The sequence below is a fragment of the Urocitellus parryii genome, chromosome 2, assembly GCF_045843805.1.
Source record: "Urocitellus parryii isolate mUroPar1 chromosome 2, mUroPar1.hap1, whole genome shotgun sequence".
Taxonomy (NCBI): Eukaryota; Metazoa; Chordata; class Mammalia; order Rodentia; family Sciuridae; genus Urocitellus; species Urocitellus parryii.
In genome coordinates this window covers 133211466-133233095 of record NC_135532.1, presented here as the reverse complement: position 1 = coordinate 133233095, position 21630 = coordinate 133211466, and the positions used below count along the sequence as shown (strand labels likewise).

General features: G+C 37.2%; 1 protein-coding gene across 1 annotated transcript in view; it reads left to right on the top strand.

The window, feature by feature from the left end:
• Window positions 1-21630, top strand: part of Spata16 (spermatogenesis associated 16) — a 222618-nt gene that overhangs the window by 118818 nt on the left and 82170 nt on the right. The window lies entirely within an intron of this gene.

The following is a 21630-nucleotide window of genomic DNA, read 5'->3' as shown; positions in this document are numbered from 1 at the left end:
TTCCCTAACAGCATACTCTTCAGATTTTTCCCTGTCTGACTTTTCCTTTCCTGTATCTTATTCCTCAACTCAGTGCTTTAAAATTATTATTTCCAAAGGTTCTATCCCCTATCTACTTTTTTTTTCTTACTTGTGCATTTACTTTACCTTGGCCACTAAGTTTCCTGCATTGACTTTAAGTAATCAATATACAAATGACTCCCAACTATGTTCCCACAGTCTCAGATCTTGCCCCAAGCTTCACATTATACAGGGCATCTTCTGAATACCCCCATTAAGCCGTATTATATGCATCTCAAGAGAACCATGTTCTAAACTGAATTCTTCATTATTTTCAAAAACTTAACTCTCCAATATCTTAATTTTCTAACACAGAGAGTGGACAATACCTACAGAATACAATGCAGCCTTTTTAATTCATGATATAAAATGAATATTTACTAATGTGAAAGATACCCATACCATGTTGTTACTTTTTAAAAGCAGGTTAAAAAAATATTTACAGAAAAAAAATATGAACACATTTCTTTCCAGACTAATTACCTTAAATGGCTCTCTGTAATCTACAAAAAACGATATATATGTACTGGAAAAAAATGTTTTAAGTCTCTTTATAATAATGACTATTTTTTACTCTGCCCCGCTCCCCACCACACACACACAATTTCAGTACTGAAATACTCCCTAAGCACGGCACCGGCCATTTCACACTTCTGCCCATTTGTCTATACCAATATTCTCTGCTCAGAACAGCTTCTCCCAGTGGTTTCCTCAGAAGCCTTTTTCAAGAACCCACTCTGAAGAGGTTTCCCTGACTCCACTTTCTCCCAAAATAATTATTCCCCTTTTATTTTTTGTATTATTTCCATGTCTTGTGTATGCAACTATTAGTGCATATTTCTGTGTCATAAGTGTGTTAAATACCAATTTATCATGAAACACCAGTGAATAGAAAATTGCCCAATTTGCCTTTTTTTTCCTGTTAATATCAACTCAAGACTCAATCACTATTGTCACCGTATAAATATTTGTGGAACTGAAATTAGAAGACAGCATCTTATATGCCAGAGATAGAGCTCTGAAATGGAAGATGATATTGTTGCTATTTAAATTCCTAGAATAATACACTGACATTTTAAGTCAACCTTGTGAAAAACAAATGCATTGAAAAGGAGTTCCTAACCTGGATTAACATATGCTGGGCATCTACATCTTGAATGTAATAAAGTAGATTCTAAGATGTCCTTATAAGTGCCCATGAACAAAAGTACAGAAAAAGAGGGGAACTCTTTATTTCAGAACTTTATAAAACGCAATGAAAGTATTTATGGGAGTAATGTAACCCAGATTCTGTAATGAAAACATTATGTTGATTTGTTTTAACTGTATCTTACATGACTTGAACTTCCCCAGGCTTTATCAACCTTTTAACACATCATATGAAGTGATTGGTTTCAAACATCAGCATATAAAGCCAAGAAAAGGGAAAAAACATCAAGGTAACATCAGACATAAAGTTAGATGTCCTTTGTATCATCCACTGCCATGTGCATGGTTTTGTGTATACAATCTATGTACACATATGCTCACACAAACATTACATGCTATTATACTTTTCAGTATATAATTCCACAGGGAGATATTAAGAAATTATCACTGAAGGATTTCTCTGCTCAGAATATTTCAGCAAATTCATGATGAAGATTATATCTTGTTGGTCCTTCCTGTCATCATCTCATTTTACCTGGTCAACAAACTCTTCCTTAGCCTTCATTTAGTTATTATTATTTTTTCCCAGAAGGCCTAAAGGACGGACCACCCAATTACCTGGCAGATGTTTGACTTCTTTGCCATTGATCAGGAAAACTCATTATGTCTTTCTTATATTTTTTTAAAGTAGGTTTCAAATTTGCAATGATTATTGCTTATTTAACTGACCATTTATTGCCTGTGGGCTTAAGGTTACTGAATTGAATGGTACTTGCCACTACTTTTTGTTTGTTTGTTTGGAATCCTGCTAGACTAGTGCAGGTATAATGGGACCCTGTGCTCACTGGGCTTTTGTATCAGTTTTTAGCATCTGGATTCCTCACCAAGGTATTACTGCGGCTTAGAAAGTTCCCTTTCTGCTGGTGTAGTGTGGGTCTCTCTTAGGAATTCCACAATAGTTGCTCTCATTATATCCACAATATCCTTTGCCTAGGTTTGTTGAGTTTTAGGTATAATAGCTCAAAAAAATGCCTTCAAGTTGTCTTTATCAACTGATTTCTGAAATGGGAAAGATATTTCTTTCCTCGAATAAATTCCTTAAAACCTTGACCATGGAAGTAGAGTCCTGAATCTTTGCCTCTCCCCAGGGTAACATCTCTTCTGGGATGAGGATGGGAGGAGTACTTTCCTGAATCAGGAAGAGCTGGAATGGATCCCATTTTGGACAGGGCCTTGAGACTTCTATGTCCATCTTTGATGATCCTCAGGGTCAAAGTAACTGCTCAGAAGTGCATTAACAGGGTTCTATTCAATCTTCTCTTCCCAGAAAATGTGGATTATATGAATGTATTAATAAGCAGAGTTCCCTCTACACTCACCATGAATATTTTTCCTTATAATGTGTCTAACCTGCCATCCTACCACACTCCCTAGGACTCCCTGCCTTCTTTCGGGGATACAGTTGCTCTCCTCTGGTCTTCATAAAATTTAGAATTTCATTAAAAGCCTCTCAGTGCACTGTCTACTCTTCTGTGAACTGGTGCAATTTTTTTTTCTTTCTTTCTTCACAGAGATGTTTATTTTCTTCTTTAAAAACAACTCACATGAAAAATACCTGCCAGCTGTTATGACTTTCCAAAATTATCTATTTATATTTTAATTTATAAATATGCTGCCATTACTTAATGCCTCTGGGCACATTTGCAAAATTAAAAGCACATTTAAAAAATAAGACAAATATGAAAACCGTGGTTGTCAAAAAAGTGGGACAAATAGCATTGTCTGTCTCTGCATAGACAGACTTTCAAGGGAAGAGATGGCCATTTTCCTATACCCCAGAAAGAATGTGAACATTTCCTAAAAACAGTGTCATGAACCAACTCAAGGATACCAAGTTCCAAAAGGGAAACGGTGGTGACCTTATAAACTCAATAACTGTGGTGCTAGAATCCAGCACCCAATTTCTGGGTTCTTCTATGAATGCTGACTCAAAAATTCACTAATAAAAATACTACCTGTAACCGACACATAATAAGCACCCATATAAATAGTTATATGCTTTCAACATGCCTACCATTTTACTTCCCATTACTGTAACTTTATTTCTTCTGTTCACCATATCTGGAATCCACACCCCCAGTCTTTGTCTCTGTCTCTCTCACTCTTTCTCTTCTTTCAGCTTTGCTTGTTTTCTCTCTATTTAAGGACCAGTGTACAGAATTTTTGCTTCTTTTATCAACATACTTATGTATGCTACAAAATCTGTGAAGCATTGAAAAATGCATCTGTGTTTATTAGTCAGGCTTTCTGATTTAAATTTATAAATTAAAAGCTAAAACATGTGCCTTTTATAAAGCACAATTTGGGTATAAAATACACAGTTCCTATGAACTATATCTGATAAGTTCTAGGAAAGTCAATCCATCTTCACTTGACTGAGGACAAATATATTCTCTAAGAAAACATTTGTCTTATGGGGGAAAAATCACCCATATATATGCATTATTCAGTAATCTTAAGTCAAGGGAAAAGTTCAAGATAATTTAACAAGAATCTCTTGTAGCCTCCTATATAATCCATTCTTGCTAGGAAGAAGGGATAGAAGAAACAAAGTGAGATCTCTGCCCTTGAAGAGCTTGCAACCCTACTGGAGAGAGGACATGTAATTGTCTTTAGAGTATTACACGGGAAACTTTGCCCACGAAGGAAGGCTGTGCAACAGGCATGTGCTCTCTGAAACATCTCCCCTGAGGAAACAGTAGGAGATCATGCCGTGTCATCTAATCATGACAGTTTTGATGGTGAAAGGGGCCCTATTTTTCCCTAGGACAATGGAATTAACTGGGACACTTGTGGGAGCATAGATATATGAATATCCTAAGCTCGGGACCAAAAGTGTGAGCACCACAGTGCTTACTGTTCTCTTCTGAGGTTTGCTCCTGACCAGAACAACCCTAGCAAACATGTTGCAGTGTTTATCCATCCAGGCAGCCAACGTGGGGAGGGAGATGAAGAAGGGAGACCTACAGAGAATGGAGATCACTTTGTGTTCCTTTTCCCTTATGCTCCTGCTGCTGACAGGTCCTCTTTTGAATGTCCTAGTTCAAAAATCTCTTTTGCTAGTCATGCATATTTTGACCAAGATTTTTGGACCAGGTGATTTCATCAACTCCTGCCTTCCTATCCTGATCCAAATAGAAAAATACAGCAAGATCACCTAGACTTGCTTCTCTGTAGCCAAGTCCTGGACAGGGGAGTTCTCTTGGAAGTGGACTGGCTGAGACCATCATCCGTATTCACAAATAGTGAGAGTACCACACTTAATTCCAATGACTGTAGCAGTTCAGACATAGCTCTGTGATCCATATCTTTGTGTATCTTTCCTATCTTGTGCCCACCTATCATCAGCCACAGTGCCCTTCACAAAGTAAGTGGTCAATAACTTTTGGTTTGTTGAATGAGGTGGTAGCTGTGGCTAATACAGCTCATGGATAACAACTATCACTGCCTTCCCCTCCCTCGCAGAAATACCTCCAAAAACTCAAGCAAACATCCTAGTCTATGTGTCACAGTTTGCTTCTCCACTGCACACTTTTTCTGGAGGAATATCTTTCAAAATGTTTAATGTAATTTGGTGTATGTAGAATCCCATTTTAACAGCACATCTGTGCCTCCCTTCATTTAGCAAAATTGTTTCACAAATATTTACTCGCCTACTGTGTGCAATCACTGTTCCAGACACTTGGGTGTAGAGACAGCAGTGAGCAAAACTTCAAAAATTCCTACCCTATGGAGATGACAATATTCACTCATTTAGCAATCAAGTGCCATCATTGTGCAAGTCTGGTGAATTCATAGAAGTGAGAGATGATCCCTGGCCTTCACAAAATTCTATTATTTTATAAATGCCTTTAAAATGTCAATAGGTGCACCTGGGGCTGTAACTCAGTGGTAGAGTACTTGCCTAGCATGTGTGAGGCGCTGGGTTCAATTTTCAGCACCACATATAAATAAAATAAAGATCCATTGACAACTAATAAATATCTTTTGAAAATGCCAATAGGTAATCTCCAAGGGAGAGTTAAAAGTACTCTCTAAGAGAAGACACAATCCCAGTGTTATGACAGGGTAGAAGCAGGAAAATCCAAGCATGAACTAAAGAAGACTTCACTAAAGGAGTTACATTCTCATTGTAAGCTTACCTCTACTGGATACAAGCTTCTATAAGGTTTTTAAGGGCAGGAAAAAAACTTTTAAACAATGAGAAAATCAGGGCTGGGAATGTAGCCAGTAGTAGAATGCTTGCCTAGCATGCATGAGGCCCTAGGTTCAATTCCCAGGAGAGAGATGGGGTGGTGGGAGAGAGAGAAATCAATACACTTTTGAAGCAGTCTAAATAAGCCTGTTTGGGTATAAGCTTCCCAATGCAGCAATGTGTATTTCATCTTCTTAATTATCAGTGTTAATATCTGGGCAGAATACTAATTGCCAAGCTAAGGCTTATGGAGCACTTTGCAAGTATCAGGTACCTCTTGATATGCATTACATTTAAGAGAGAATTTAATCCTCCTAACAAGTATGAGGTTGGCAATTATAGCTACCTGAATCGCAATATGAGGAAACTGAGGCACAGAAGTTAAATAACTTGTCCAAAGCCATCAAATGACAGAGTTGAGATTCAAACAAAAGCAATCTAGCTGCCAAATCTGAATTTTCAACCCCTGTGCTCTGTTACCTTCTGTTAATCTGATGAAAAATAATTCATTCAAAGTTAGCAATGGGTGATAATGCCTTCCACCTCCAAGGAAACACAAATGTGCGGTAACATTTAATATTTCAACCAAAACGAAAAATATAATGTGTCATTTTATGTCACTTTGTTACTGAGGAGAACATTTTGAAGGTGGGGTATTTTCTGATATTTCTCAAATTTCTTGCTTATCTCTAGATGTACTGTTATCTTGACAAAAATTAGACACAGAAAGAATATGCTTGAAGGAAGGCTTTGAGAAAGGAAAAGGTTGAATCCTGTAATCCTGACCTTAGGAAGGGCTAGGCAGGCTTCACCATGGGAGATATGTGGTGGCCAGAATATAAACAGAGCACATTAGAAAGAAAGACAAGCAGGGCCAGAGCAGAGGCCATGGACTTCTTAAAGGGAGTCTAGAAATGGCCTGAAAGCAAGTTTGCACACATCAGAATTTTGCCTGATATCCATTCTAGATGCTCATCACTCATAAGAATAGCAAGTACTTATATGTTATTTGAAAGTCCTCTGGTCCTCTGGAAGAACAAGCCGGCCCACTACCAGTGAACTGTTAACTGTTGGAGAACCGGCTTTCTATTGCATCTTTGTGGAATTTTCCAGAGTGTCTGTTGTTATTGTTGGGAGTGTGGTGTTGGTAGTGATGAGGTAGCTTTCCTAGTTGGACTAAATTCAGAAGGCTTTGCATAAACTTGTTTTGAAGATCTACTCTTCTTGGGTCACAAGTGTCCTGTGTAACAATTGTGACCACGTTAATATAAACATGCTCTCCAAGTATGGGCTACCTTTCCCCAGCTCTGCATCTAACCCACTGTGACCTTCTTTCATAGTGTCCCTGTCCTTTCACTACAGGGGCCAATCTTGCCTGAGTTGGAAACATATTACTCAAATTTCAATGTTCATTTTTTCTATGTTCATTCTCAGGTTAACAATACTAACATGAATTATAATGGTATCAATCTAAAATTTAGATATAATTTCATAGACTTCAAATTGTTTTATACATATTATTAGTATATTTTAGCAATTAGGGTAATATTATAATTGTCTTTATTCTGGATATGGACATGGAATTTTGGAACAAAAACTTGGATTTGTGACTTAACTACAAATTATCAAGCATGTCATAAAAGAGTAGATCACATGGCTCCATTACCTGAGTTCAGCCTTCACATAGGACTATGCAAATGACACTTCCTCCTTTTTCTCTCCCTTCTTGTATATAGATAATTTCTACTTCAGGGGACCTTTTCTTAGAATACATACTCTTGCAGTATAGTGTGGTTTGCTTCTTGCTTATCTTGTTTATTTCATTTGAATCTCAAAAATATTGTCCTTTTCATGATTGAGAATAACATTTTTCTTGATAATATTATCCCAACTAAGGAACATTGTGAATTAAAACTCATTTGCAAAAAAATAAAAATCTGTTCCGTCTACCTTTCTGTACTAATAAGCCTCCTCAGAATCTCCATAAATATCTCCAAGTGCTTCTCAACCCCTTCCCATGTCATGGGAAGTGATTGGGATGTTTGAGTTATCAAAGTACTTGACAAGCACTGTTGGCACCAAGAGTGAGGTGCCCAGAGATGCTGAACATCCCCCAATCCGTAGGACAGTGCCACTTAACACAAAAATAACTACCTAAAATTTCTAGGTAACAATGACCATTGTTCAGAAACATTGAAAATGAAACCTGATTTTACTGTTACAACATTCAGAATTATTAAATCGCTTTACATTTTTATTGGATTATATTTCATTGATAAAACATTGTATAACTGGTAACAATATGCCATTTCCATAAGCTTTGGTTGAAACAGTTGCCTTTAGGTTGCCTTGACAACCTCACCACACTATAGATTTTGTATACTTTTGGATTTCTTATCAAATAGGTTCCAAATTTCAAAGACACAGTTCACTCCACTGGGGTCTGTTTATGCCAACTAATCACTTTTCCTCACTCCCTCCCTTGTCTTTGTCAGCTTTTGCTTTGCTGTTGAAACCAGAGTTTCAGACAAAACTTGATTTTCTGCTTCTGTTTGGGGAAGGGGGAACATTGACCTGTGCAAGCTGCAGGCCTCTGCAGCTGAGAAAGCCTATTTTTAGTGTTAGCAGCTAATCACAGCAGGGGTGCCTGCCAGTGTCAGCTGTGAGGGTCACAGTTGGCAAAACCTAATTCTTCTCCACTACCATTGAGTGGTGTGTTGCAGCTCTTAACGTGGGCCATGCCCACCAGTTTTGCAAGAGACCCCAGCAGCTCACTGACAACTTCTATCCAGTTTCTTGTCTTATAAATCCAAAGAATGAAATTCACAGGGCAACAGAATGTAAGGGTGAAAGGAGCTATGGCCAGAACCAGAGGGAACCTTGACTGTGCTAGTCTAGGAGTTTATATAGCTCTTGGGTCAACGCTATTGGTCCAAATTTTTGTTAATCAGGGTTTGGAAAGTACCAACACTATTGGTTATCCCTGCAATCCCATTCAGGTCTGCCCCCTTCCGTTTTCCCAGTGTGCATGGGAGGTCTGCTGATCACAGATGCTCAGAGGATTGGGACTCCATTGCACAGCCTGCCTCAGTGTACACGTCAGTGCACAAGGTCAGTTCAACCTGACTTGCCTCAGCCGTAGCTTGCCAGGCCTCTGGCCTGCACTGGCATGGCAGGCTCCATGTGCTCATGGCTTGTGCTCATCACCACATTCCAGCCCTGGCTCCAGAACAAGGGGTTGGCTTCACTAAGACAAGAACAACTTAGGAGAGGAAAATTTTATTTGAGGATCAGGAATTCAAAAGTCTTAGTCCACAGGTATCCTACTCCATTGCTCTGGGCCCTAGAAGAGGCACACATGATAGAGTAAGGACCCAGAGGAGGAAAGCTGCTCAGTTAAAGTGGGATCAGTAAACAGAAAGAGAGGGGCAGAGGAAGGGACCACAGGGATGATGTACCTTCCTTCCAGATCATACCCCCAGTGACCTACCTCATCCAGCCATGCCCCACCTCCCTTCATTTACCACAAGTAATTAAACTAGGATGGAATGATTAGGTTACTATCCAATCACTTTACTTCTGCACATTCCTGCATTAACCCAGGAGCTTTCTTTTTTTTTTTTTTTTTTTTTTTTTTTGGAGGGTGGGATCACCTTATATCCTAAACCATGATTGTCGTGTACTGTAGGTCTCAACACTCTTGAGAAATAAGCAGATGAGTTTATGACTGTGATTGAGATGCACAACATGCCTAATAATTTAAGATGTTTCATCAGACTGTATGTCCCTTGTGTATAATGAAGTGTGTCCCTGTCCAAGCAGACATCAGGAGGTGGAGTGGCAAGCAGTACGACTATGCTTTGATTCCCTATTTCTAGGGAGTAACAGGACAGTTAGTTCTGGCTACTTTCACTGGAAGCTGTTCCTCTGCTGTGAATGGGTTTATTTTCTGCTCTGGGTACTCTTATTTCCAACTGCTTTACATTTTATATTGGCTCCAGAAACTGCTGGTGTGAACTACTGGAAGCAAAATTAAATTCAGGATTGCCTATTTTTGTACAGTCAGTCTCTCCTCTAGCATTTGTCCCTTTTCAGGATGACCTAAGATGGCATTCTTTATTTTATCCTAAACTTTCCCCTTCCTTTTTGATCCTGCAAGAAACTAATTAAAACTTAAGATTAGAAAGCTTGTATTCTCTATTTTCACTCATACCAAAAAGTGAGGGTGTTTCCTGCTGATGAGGAATGTTCCAGAAATGGGAGTTTGACTCTGAGTCACAGGGGAGTGGCCTGGGAGAGAGTGGGACACGAGACAGGATCTGAGCAGTATCATTCACTGGGGGGATGCTCCAGAAGGAGATCTTCAAGAACACATGCTGAAGAAGCTTCTCTGAGGTTTTCCAGTTTTCATCAACATTCCTTAGAGTCAGGACAACATATTATTTAACTTGATGTTGGTCTGTGATACTTGTCAGGGTCCCCTGAAAAATCACTGTATTGGCTTCAGACCAAACTCATTATAGTTTTATCATTATTCATGGTTCCCTAGAGCATTGTGTATTAGTTTATTCATCTGGAAAAGGAAAGAAGTCAGTCTCAGGTTTGCCTTTTCTCACAAGATTTATTAATAGGATACCCTAGTCTGTGTGGAAAGACCCCTGGCCTGAGACAGGATGAACTGTGCTATATTTAAGGTCTGAATTGCCTCCTCACCTGCTTTTGTCATTTGACTTGGTCCTTAGAAATGGTACTCACTTTCTATTTTCCTACCATTTCTGCCCTAGTTAAGACTTATCTGTTGTGTTTCAGAAGACCTCCTACAGTGACTTCCCATCTCCAGTTGTCTCACTTTTCTTCTCCAAGGAGTTGTCAAACTTCTCTAAACCACAGAACTGCCCAGGCTACTCTGTACATAAAACGCTACAATAGTTCTGCGTTTCCCATCAGGTAAAATCCAAGCTCCTTCGTACCTTATATCTGCCATCCTTACCTTCTCTAAATTCAGCAAGATGGTCTTGCTGAGACCCTTCCTTCTACATCTAACCTGAATATCTGTGTTCAAGCTATAACCTTAGCCTAGAATGTGCTTCTCAGCTTTATTGTCCCTTTGCTTGCTAACTGTGCTCATCACTTAAAGTTGACCCAGGTTCCCCTCCTCAGATATCACCAGTCTTCTCAGCTGCATTAATGCATTATATCGATTATTCCACTTTATTCATGCTGATATAATTATCTTTGTGCCTGTTTGCCTCCCCATTAGAATGTAATAATAGTAAATGGCCTATTCATCTTAGAATTCCACTTTTTGTGGAATTACTGAATTTATGAGATATGAAAATATGAGTCCACTAAAAACAGGTACTCATATCCCTTTTTATATCCATATGCTCCTATCAGGACCCAGGCTCCCCAGAACCTCTTCTTCATCCTAGACAGCAAGCCTAGTCCAAATATCAAGGGGCAGTGCTTATAAACCATATCTGAAAGCAGACCAGAAACACCCATGATGATAGGGTGACCAAAGGTTGTCACTGTCCTTGCTAAATGCAAGCCTGAGTGGTCCTGGCTGGGTAAGATTCCTTCCCATCATGGAATCCACAGTAGTAGTAGCTGAGGTTTCAAAACCGAAAGGTCCCATGTTACTTTGCCTGCTGAAAAATTTTTAGTGGTTCCCCCACACCTATAGGACAAAGCCCAAATTCAACTGCCTGGAATCCAAGGTCTGTCACATTCTGTCCCCAATATAATTTTCTGGATTTTTCTCACTCTCTACCTCTACACAAACCCTCAGATCCTGCATGAATGTTTTTTCACTTTCAAGTCTCTTGCAAGCAATATGTCTCTGGCCAAAAAAAAAAAAAAAAGTTCCTGTTTTCTTCATTACCTTAATAATAATGTGAAATGTGGTGGCACATGCCTATAATTCCAGTGGCTTGGGAAGGCTGAGGCAGAAGGATCTCAGGTTGAGGCCAGCCTCAGCAACTTAGCAAGACCCTGACTCAAAATAAAAAGGGTTAGGGATGTAGCTCAGTGGTAGAGCACCTCCAGGTTCAATCTCCAGCACCAAAAATATAAAATATATTTTTAAATAACAACAACAAAAATAATGCTAGCCACTATTTAGTTCTCAGCACTAGATCATTCAATTACAATGGAAAGTGATGATTCCCCCCCCCCGTTAAAATCCTGCTTATGATTCATATTTCTAAGTTAACATATGTACTTAATATTTGTATAACTCTTTATGAATATAAAATGCCTGTATTTTGATTTATTTTTGAAATATGGCTGTCACATCATTAATCAATTTGGAAGCTTATGAAGATCAGAATCATGTTCTTACACTTGTACATGTTGCTATGACCCCAAAACTTCCTATTATAATAAAATAAGAAGCATTTGCTGGTATTTGAGCTCCACACAAGAACGAAAACTTCAGGTAAAGCCTTCATAAATAATCTGAAATGAGTTAACTATTCATTCCAGACCTCTCCACCAAACATATGTTTTTTTTATTGAAGCAATAACACCTCTCTTGACATGGTCAGGAAAGGAAAAATTGACTGTGTCAGATTAATAAGCCAACTAAGAAGAATATGTGTCTGCTGGTTAGACAGGCAGGGGATGAGCACAAACGGGAAGAACTCAGCATGAACAGACAATAGTGTTACCACAGTGTTTAACGAGCCACAGGGAATAAAGTGTTTAGGGAGTGCACCAATAGCCAACCATGTGGCAAGAAATTAATATCAGAAAATCCAATAAAAGATACCAGAGTCTTATAAAAAAAAAAAAAGTTGTTCAGGAAAAGAATGGCAATGTGGAAGTCATGTGGAACTGTGGTTAAGAGGCCCAAATTTGAATCCTTATCCTGCTACCTATGTTTTGGAAAATACAAATGTCATATCAATAGTCCAGATGGAAACACTCAGGAAATATTGGCTATGGTTACAAATAGTGGTAGTAGGGCTATTTTTCGTTTGTTTGTTTGTTGTGGTTACCAATTCAAAATCTAGGAACAAGCAATATGTGAAATTCGAGACTATTGGATAATCAGTGAACCTCAAGAAAGTCTCTGATCCATTACTGAACAGTTTTACAGGAGCAGAGCATGACTAGAACTCCAGTGATCATCAGAATCTGGAACTACAATCAACAGGAAACTGTGAACTCAATGATAGCTGCAAAATACACAAACCTTGTCTCGGGGACAACTTCTAGCTAAGTAGGCACAAAGATTGGTGTGTTACAAAGATCCAAAGACTGCACTATAACTTCTCCAATGCCCATCAAGTACTGAAATGCATAAACCCAGAGCACTGCAGGGCCTGAGCCTCCTGACAAAATATTGGATAACTAATGGCAGAGAAAGGCGGATGAATAATCAGGGCAAAACCCAAAGAAAAGCAGACATACATTATTCAGCACACAAATAGACATAATTTTTATTTAAAAATAAATAAAAAATCATTGAGCCTACTATTTACCAGGTAGTGTATGAGATACTGTACTGATAGGCTCCTGTGGCCTACAATCCACAACAGAGCTTCTGCTTATGGTGGAGATGTTCAGTGCCATTCAGTATGGTAGCCACTAGTCCCATGTGGGTATTGCACATTGGAGGTGTTGACTGGTACCTGAGACATTGAATTTAAATTTTATGAATTTTCATACCCTTAAATATAAATACCCACATATGTCTAGTGGTAACCATATTAGACGTCACAGGTCTAGAGAAATAAGACAATAAACAAGTAAACTAAAAAATAATTACAACATGTGAAGCTTATTCAGGAAAAAGGATAATGTTCTGCTTGAGGAGTGGGAAGGCAGGAGAGCTTGACTGGAGGGTGATTCAAAATGTGCTCAGGAGAAAAACAGGAGCAGCTTACAGAAGCTTGTAAGTCACCAGAGGAGCTTGATTTCATTTAAGGTCATTTACACTTAAACATTTTAAAAAAAAAATCACTGTAGCTGGCTGCTGTGTGGAAAATATGTGCACTTACAAAAAGATAATGCTTCTTCTATGCGTGCATGTGTATTTGCTGGAGTAAATTTGCTAGTTTGGCTCTTTTTCTGATCCAAATAGCATCTCTTTCATATTGATGCACATTTACATTCAAAAGGAATATACATTTTGCATCAATATAAATTTATTTAAGATTAATGACATATATGTATATTTCTGAGGATTTTTTTAAGTACATGAGAAAAGAAATGACCTCCTAAGGATGTTGATAATATGAAACAATTTTGTAGGTAGAACTACTTAAAACACACACACCTGCAAGAAGTATCTATACAAGTTACATAGGCGAAATAACTGGATACAAATACACAGGTTAATTTTCAGTGGTAGAAGAGGAAAAGGTAGAATTTAACAAGTTGACAACCATGCAACTGACTAATGGCAAGAAAAAAGAATCCATCAAGAAAGATTAAAGCTATTGGGGTTAATTAATTAACCTAGGAAAGAGAAGAGTAATAAATTATTGTGAGGATATTTAGAACCACTATGCCAAGGATAAGGTCTGGTTGGGTTGCATTAGCCCTGGACAGAGAACTAAAGCCAGCAGATTAAAACTGCAGAAGATGCTATTTATGGCTGTGAAACTCTGGAATCAGTGAGGAAAGCAGAGCAATGTCCTTCTGTGGAGGTCTTTAAAACAGAATAGATTCTCATCAGTCTCATTTGAAAGGTTTAAGTGTGATCCTGCCTAAAGGCAAGGTGATGAACAGAATGACTTTTCAAGGTCCCCGCCAGTCAACCCAATGAGACCACACAGCTGATATGTGCAGGGATTTTCTTTTGTTTACCCATATCTTATTGTTTTACACCACCATGTGGCCACACTGAGTAGAAATGTTATAAATTCTGAATCTGAACATAGGCCTTGAGAAATGTCAATTGTATTTCCTCACACTTATAGAATCTCACAATGTGTTTAGGAATGTCTAATCTGAAAAATCACCTGGCATGAATATCCTTATACCCATTATCCTTTTGTGATATTTATTTGGAAAATAAAAACTGATACCTATCTCATTAACAATAACACGTGTAAATCTTTTATTGTGGTTGGACATTCTGTAGGAACAAGCTTTGATCCATAGTAAGCTGCGTCCCTTACATAAAAGTCCTTTACTTTATGTATGTGTGTGTATATATACATTTTTTAAGCCAGATTTTGACCTTTTTATATTTAACAGATATATTAAGTAAACAAATGTGAATTCAGCAGCAGTTGTACTAAATGAATTCAAACAGCATCAAAGCAATAGTAGATTTCCTTGCAGGGAAGCAATAATAGGTGACATGTGACTGAATGCATCATTTTAAAAATTCTAGATACAACATATTAAGCCAATATATTTCCTGGTAACTTCTCTCTTTAATTTTTGTAATACATACATCAGAATCTATTAGCATTTATTAAGCCATCCTGTGAGCCAACTTGCATTGGATTCTATATTGAACAAATTAGAATGTCACTCCATTATCACACCATCTCCACTACAAAATTATCCTATTAAATATGGACAATGATATAGCCTTAGGGCCAGACTGTTTGGGTTAGATTCCAGTAGGCTGTGTAACTCTGTTAGCCTTGGGTCCTTTGTAGCATAGAATTTAATTTTTTAAGCTTATATAAATAAACAAGATAATGTATGATTGTTAAAAAAGCAAATATTTATTGTGTGATTACCAGGCCTGGGACAGCCTGAGGCCCTGGAGACAGGGCAGTGAATAAAACAAAGATCCCTGACCTTAGAGACAGTACATTCCTATAAAGAGCCAGAGGGTAAATGTATCAGGCTTTGCAGGCATAGGGTCTCCATTGTTAAGTATTCTACTCTACCATTGTAGCACAAAAGCAGTCACAGATTATATGTAAACAATTCATAAATGAATGAGCATTACTTTGTTCCATTAAAATTGTACTTACAAACACAGGTGATAATTAATGATGGTGGAATGTGATGACCATTATTATCCAAAGTACACGTATGAAGACATGAATTGGTGTACATATACTGTATATACAACCAGAGATATGAAAAATTGAGCTCTATATGTGAAATAAAAATTGTAATACATTCTGCTGTCATATATAAATTTTTTTAAAAATAAATTTAAAAAAACACAGGTGATAGACCAGATTTGTCCTACAAATTATAGTCTGCTGAACCCTTGCAGGAGAGGAAGACAGTAGCAAACACCATCGAGACTAACAAAAAATAAACATTTTGTTGAATGGTGATAAGTAGTATGGAAAAGTTAAAACACCCTCAAGGGGGGCTGAGGTTATAGCTCAGGTTGGCCCTTGCCTGCTACATGTGAGGCACTGGGTTCAATCCTCAGCACCACATAAAAAATAAATAAAAGTATTGCATCCATTCACAACCAAAAAAAATGCCACCAAGGGTATGGGTGATGTTATTGTGTGGTCAGGGAAGATTTTGGAAAATCAGAAAAAGGTTTAGACTTTGAGTATAAATGTATGAGTTAACAACATACACACTATTTTTAAAATAATGACAAAAAAATACGTGAAGAAGTACAAGCATTGAAACCCGGGGTATCCCAAAGGTAGGGATCTGGGGAGATGAGAAGATAAAGCAAAGATATTCTTCTATGAGGAAGAGAGTCTGTCTTGGAGATACTTAGGGAAAGAACATTCCACTAGAGAGACTACAGAACACAAAATCCCAGTGGCAATCGTGTGAATATTCTTTTGGGGAACAATGGGGTATGGACAGTGTGTGTGGAGCAGTGAGTTAGGAGATGGTAGCAGGAAGTGAAGTCAGAGAAGTAGTGTGTGACTAGAGGACACGGGACTCAAAGACCATTAATTATAAAGACTGATTTTTTACTATAAGTCAGATAGGATGTCTGTAAGATTTTAAGCACAGGAGTGGCCTGTGCTGGCACACTAATCGTAATGGTATCACTCTTGAAAATAAACTAATGGAGAAGCAAGAGGTCTGCTTTTGAGGCTGTTGCAATAATCCACGTGACAAGCTATGGACCAGGCAGTGAGAAGGGCAGGATTCTGAACTAGATTAAAGATAAGCTGACCAGGATTTTATCTTGGAGTGGATAGGGAATGTGAAGGGAAGAGAGAAGTCAATGATGTCAACATTTTTACCTAAACTACCATATGGTCTAGCAATGTCATTACTGGCACACATATACAAAAGCAATGAAATCAACATGTCAACAAGATATCTGCACTCCCAGGTTTGTTACACCTCCATTCATAATGGCCTAGATAGGGAGTCAACCTATATTTCCATTAATAGACGAACAGATAAAGAAAATGTGGTACATATACACAATGGAATACTATTGAGCCATAAAAAGATGAAACCCTGTCATTTGCAGTAATATGGATGAACCTGGAAAATATTATATTTAGTGAAAAAATCCAGGCAAAGAAAGACAAATGTCAAATTTTCTCTCTCAAGTAAAAAGTTGATCTCATAGAAGTAAAGATAGTATAATTATTACCAGATCCTGGAAAAGGTAGAGGGAGAAGAGATTTAGGAAAAACTGATCAACAGATACAGAGTTGCAATTAGGTAGAAGGCACAAGTTCTGGTATTCTTTTGAACAATAGGGTGACTAGATTCAATAAGTCTCAGGCAATGACTTTTAAATAAGACCCCTAAAGCTCAGGAAGTAATACTAAGAATTAATAAACAGAATGGTACAAGTTAAAATTCTTACGCACAGCAAAGGAAACAAGAAAGTGAAGACAGTACTTATAGATTGGGGGGAAAAAAATCTTTGCTAGTTATTCTTCTAACAGAGGATTAATTTCCAGAATATACAAAGAGCTAAAAACAAAAAACCCAATTAATAAATGGTAAAATTAACTAAACATACTTCTCAAAAAAAGAAATATAAATGGCCAACAAATATATGAAAAAAAATGTTTGACATTGTTAGCAATTATGGAAGTACAAATCAAAATGACACTGAAATTTCATCTCACTCCTGTAAGAATGGCAGCCATCAAGAACACAGATAAAAAAGGCTGGACAGTATATGGAAAAGAATGTTTTTACACCATTGGTGGGACTGTAACCACTATAGAAATAAATATGGAGGTTCCTCCAAGGACTAGGCATGGAACCACCTGGTGACCCAGCCTTGGTATTTATCCTGAAGAATTAAAGTCATCATACTACAGTGATACATGCATAACCATGTTTATAGCAGCCCAATTCACAGTAGCCAAACTATGGAACCAGCATGAGTGTTCATCAATATGGATGAATAAATCTTTTTAAAACGTGGTATATGTACACACAATGGAGTTTTACTCAGCCATAAAGAAAAATGAAATTATATCATTTGCAAGAAAATGGATGGAACTAGAGACCATTATGTTAAGCAAAATAAATCAGACTCATAAGGTCAAGGATTGTATGTTTTCTGTCATATGTGAAAGAGAGGCAAAAGGAAAAGGAAGGTGGGGGATTCTATGAAAACTGAAGAGAGATGAGTAAAGGAAAGGGACATGTGGAGGGAGGAAAAGAGAGAAAGAGGAAATACTGGGGAATAATATTGGCCGAATTTTATTATTATATTGTGTGCATGTACAAGTATATAATGACAAATCCCAGTATTATATATGATTTTAATGTACCAATAAAAATATGAAAAGAAGAAAAACTCATGTACTATAATTTTAAAATAGCAGAAGATTTCAAATGTTTCACTACAAAGAAGTGATAAATATTTTGAGTGAGGGATATGCTAATTATCCTGATTTGATCATTACACGATGTGTGCATGTATATACATCAAAAATCATAATATTGTACTTCTTAAATTTATGCAATTATTATATGTTAATTAAAAATTAAAAAAAAAGAAAAGCCAAACAGGAAATTGGGTAGATAAAGAAGACTACTAGAGGTTGGGGAAAGTAAGGAAAATCAGAGTTCCAGGTATGATCATGTTAAGTTTGATACCTGTCAGGTGTATTCACAGGAGAGATGCTGGTAAACTTAACTTTTAGAAGATTTTGGAAACTCAGAAAGAGTTTTAGACCAAGAGTGTAAATGTATGAGTTGACAAGATAGATCTGGTATTTAAAATCATGAAACCAGTGAGTTCACTCAGGGAGTGAGTATAAAAAGAAAGTGAAGAGGTCCAAGACTTGTACCCCAGGGTACCTCCAGGGAGGTGGGAAGATACTGCAAAAGAGATGAAAGAGAGCAATCAATAAGAGCAAAACTAGAAAGAGAGGAGCCCAGTGTGAAAGGGTTTCCTGGGGGAGGAAATGGATTATTGCTTGGCTCCCACTTAGGAGTGCATCTAAAATGAGGACAGAAGTGAACCCCAGTTTTTGGCAACATGGAAACCACTAACAGCATTGACAAGAGCAGTGTCAGTGAAGCAGTAGAAATGAGAGTCCTGCTAGAGCAAGTTCAGTGACAAGAGGAAAAGAGAAATCACAGATAAGGAGTGCACACAGTTCTTGAAAAATTTGTTGTTTTGTTTTTAATAACAAAAAAAGAAGGTATTAACTGGATGGGGGGAAGTGAGGAAAGAGAGGTTTGGGGGTGTTTTGTTTTAAGATGGGGACACAACATTGTATGTGCTAGGAGATAAGGGGAAATTAAAAGAAAGAAAATAAGGTAGAGAGCAAGAGAACTGCTAGAGCAGTTTCCATGGATACGCACATTGGATGGGATGCAGTGTGGAAGTAGGTGGGTTGAGTTGATGTTCCACAATGCAACACACTTCACATGCTTAGCTTTTACTAAGTACTCAGAATGGATGGATATTAAGCCACCAGCTGTCAATTAAAAGGACTGGGCTAATATGATCTTACAGTTCCAGTACAGCAACAACTCAGTAGATCAATGAAAGTAAGAAGAATAGAATAGTGACAATGAAATCCAGACAGTTAAAGTAGCATTGAATCATACTGACGAGTGCCAAGGATGCTGATCTGATAGTTTGGGTAACTGTTTACACTGGACTCACAGGGTGAGTTTGCCAGAGCCAGGATTCTGCTTGGTACTTGACTCCTTATAGATGCTCATCTGGTTGATTAATCAATTATCTTTTCCTTTTAAAAATTCAACATGATGAAAAACCCTTGTCTGTTGCCTCACAAACACTGCATGGAATAATGTTATTCCCAGGCACTTTTCATATTTCTCCATTAACTTTTACTAATTGATTAGGGCTGAGCCATAGAGCCAATCTATGTTGAGGAACCAAAGGAATGATGGACAGTGCCATTTCCATTGGGAATCAAATGGGTTGGAGCCACTACTATCCAGCATGTATTTGTAATATAAACCCAACTGTGTGCCAGGTACTAAAAGTAATTCATCACACTTATGAAACATATCTCAGCAAATACAAAACTTTGGGAAGCTACATTTTGTTATTTAATGCTTGTATTCTTTTACTCATAATAATTAACTTCACCAAGGTATGGTAGATAATGAATTCAATGCATCTTATTTCTTCAGTTATTTTAATATCAATTTGAAGCTGTGTTCCTTTGGAAAAAGAAACCCCAGGTATAACAAAATCACATCTAGGAATAGAGCAAACTATTTGACAACACATCATTACAGAAGAAGTGACATGGAAAACATTAACAAAAATGATAAAACTTCCAATTTTACAAAGTAAACTCAACAACAAATCACCAAAAGTATTTAAAAAATGCAGGAAAGTCTTAGAAATCCACTCTGGGGATCTACCTCTGTCTTTCTCATGATTGTTACAATCTGTGGATGACAATCATTAATATTACAGAATCTCTATCAATGAAACTTTTATTTAACCCATACCACTATGGCTATATTCTAGGATTTTTTTATACTTTTGCATGTTTTAAAATTGCAGTTTTTTCCTTGCAATAATTTCCCTTTAGGAATTCCTAAAGGGAAAATGATAAACCAAAATATCTCAGAGGTGCTTTGGCTACAATGTATGGAAGCTGATTTCTGACTATGGATTAACAGATACAGCAAATTCCATCACTTGTTGCTCAATCTAATAATTTGTTTATTTCAAAGTTAGGCAAACACCCCCAAATCCAGCACACTATGTGGTTTTGTAAATAAAGTTTTATTGGAACACAATTCCATTCAATTACCTTTTTTTGTCTAATACTGCTTCTGTCCAAGAATTTTTTAAATTCATAATTTAGCAAATGAATCTCCATTAGGTACAGGCACCTACAAGTCAATAGACTGACTTTTTAGGCTGTCATGAGAAAGGACTTTTTCACATGCTTCTGTCAAAATGGAAACATTTGAAATACAGTTTTGTCCTCTAAAGCCTATAATTTTTGTAACTTATTTCTACTCCATACATCTCCACACAGCATCTAAACCTCCTAGCACTTTATCTTTACTTAAGGACTTTGGAAAATATGAAAAGACTCTTAAAAGATTATTCTTAGATTATTGTCATTTATTCAAAATATCAGTGTGCAACTTTTTTTCCAATGTCACATGTGTACGAAGAAAAGCATGGAATTGAGTAATCTTCCAAATGCTGGTATTTGTTTCCACTGTTAATCTTTAAGGTCCTAATTTTTCTCTGTCCTAAGCAAGAATCAAAACATTTTAATTCTTTCAACAGAGTACTATAATAAGTTTATAGTTGCTATGTCTCAGACAGCCTACATTTAGGGAAGGAACATTTCTAATTTCAATTTACAATGATGTCAAGAAACAACACGTATCTGCGGGCAAAGATAAGAAAAACATGCAAGGGTATACAGTGATAGCTCTACTTAAATAAATAAACTTTTGGTACTAGTGATTAGGTACACAGGATTATTATGTGTTTAATTGGCTAACGTGACAATTTGGAATTACTTCTAGTCACATTTAATTGGATTTAGAATCTCTGGAGAAAAGAAATACAGAGTCCTAGCAAAGAAATAGTCATAAAAGTAAACTGTTTTTCCAAAGGGTGCTAAGTAATGAATTAATATCCATTGCACAATAGTTTTTAATATCGCTTCAGCTTAATAAGACCAAAGCAGTGATTGTACACACTAGATACTAAAACTAATTCAATTAGGCACAAGGCTTGGGGGAAGGGAATTATCTGTTGGAATCGGAGATTTTTTTATTTTCAATTTCAGAAAAGCTAACTTAATCAGAGGTTAGTA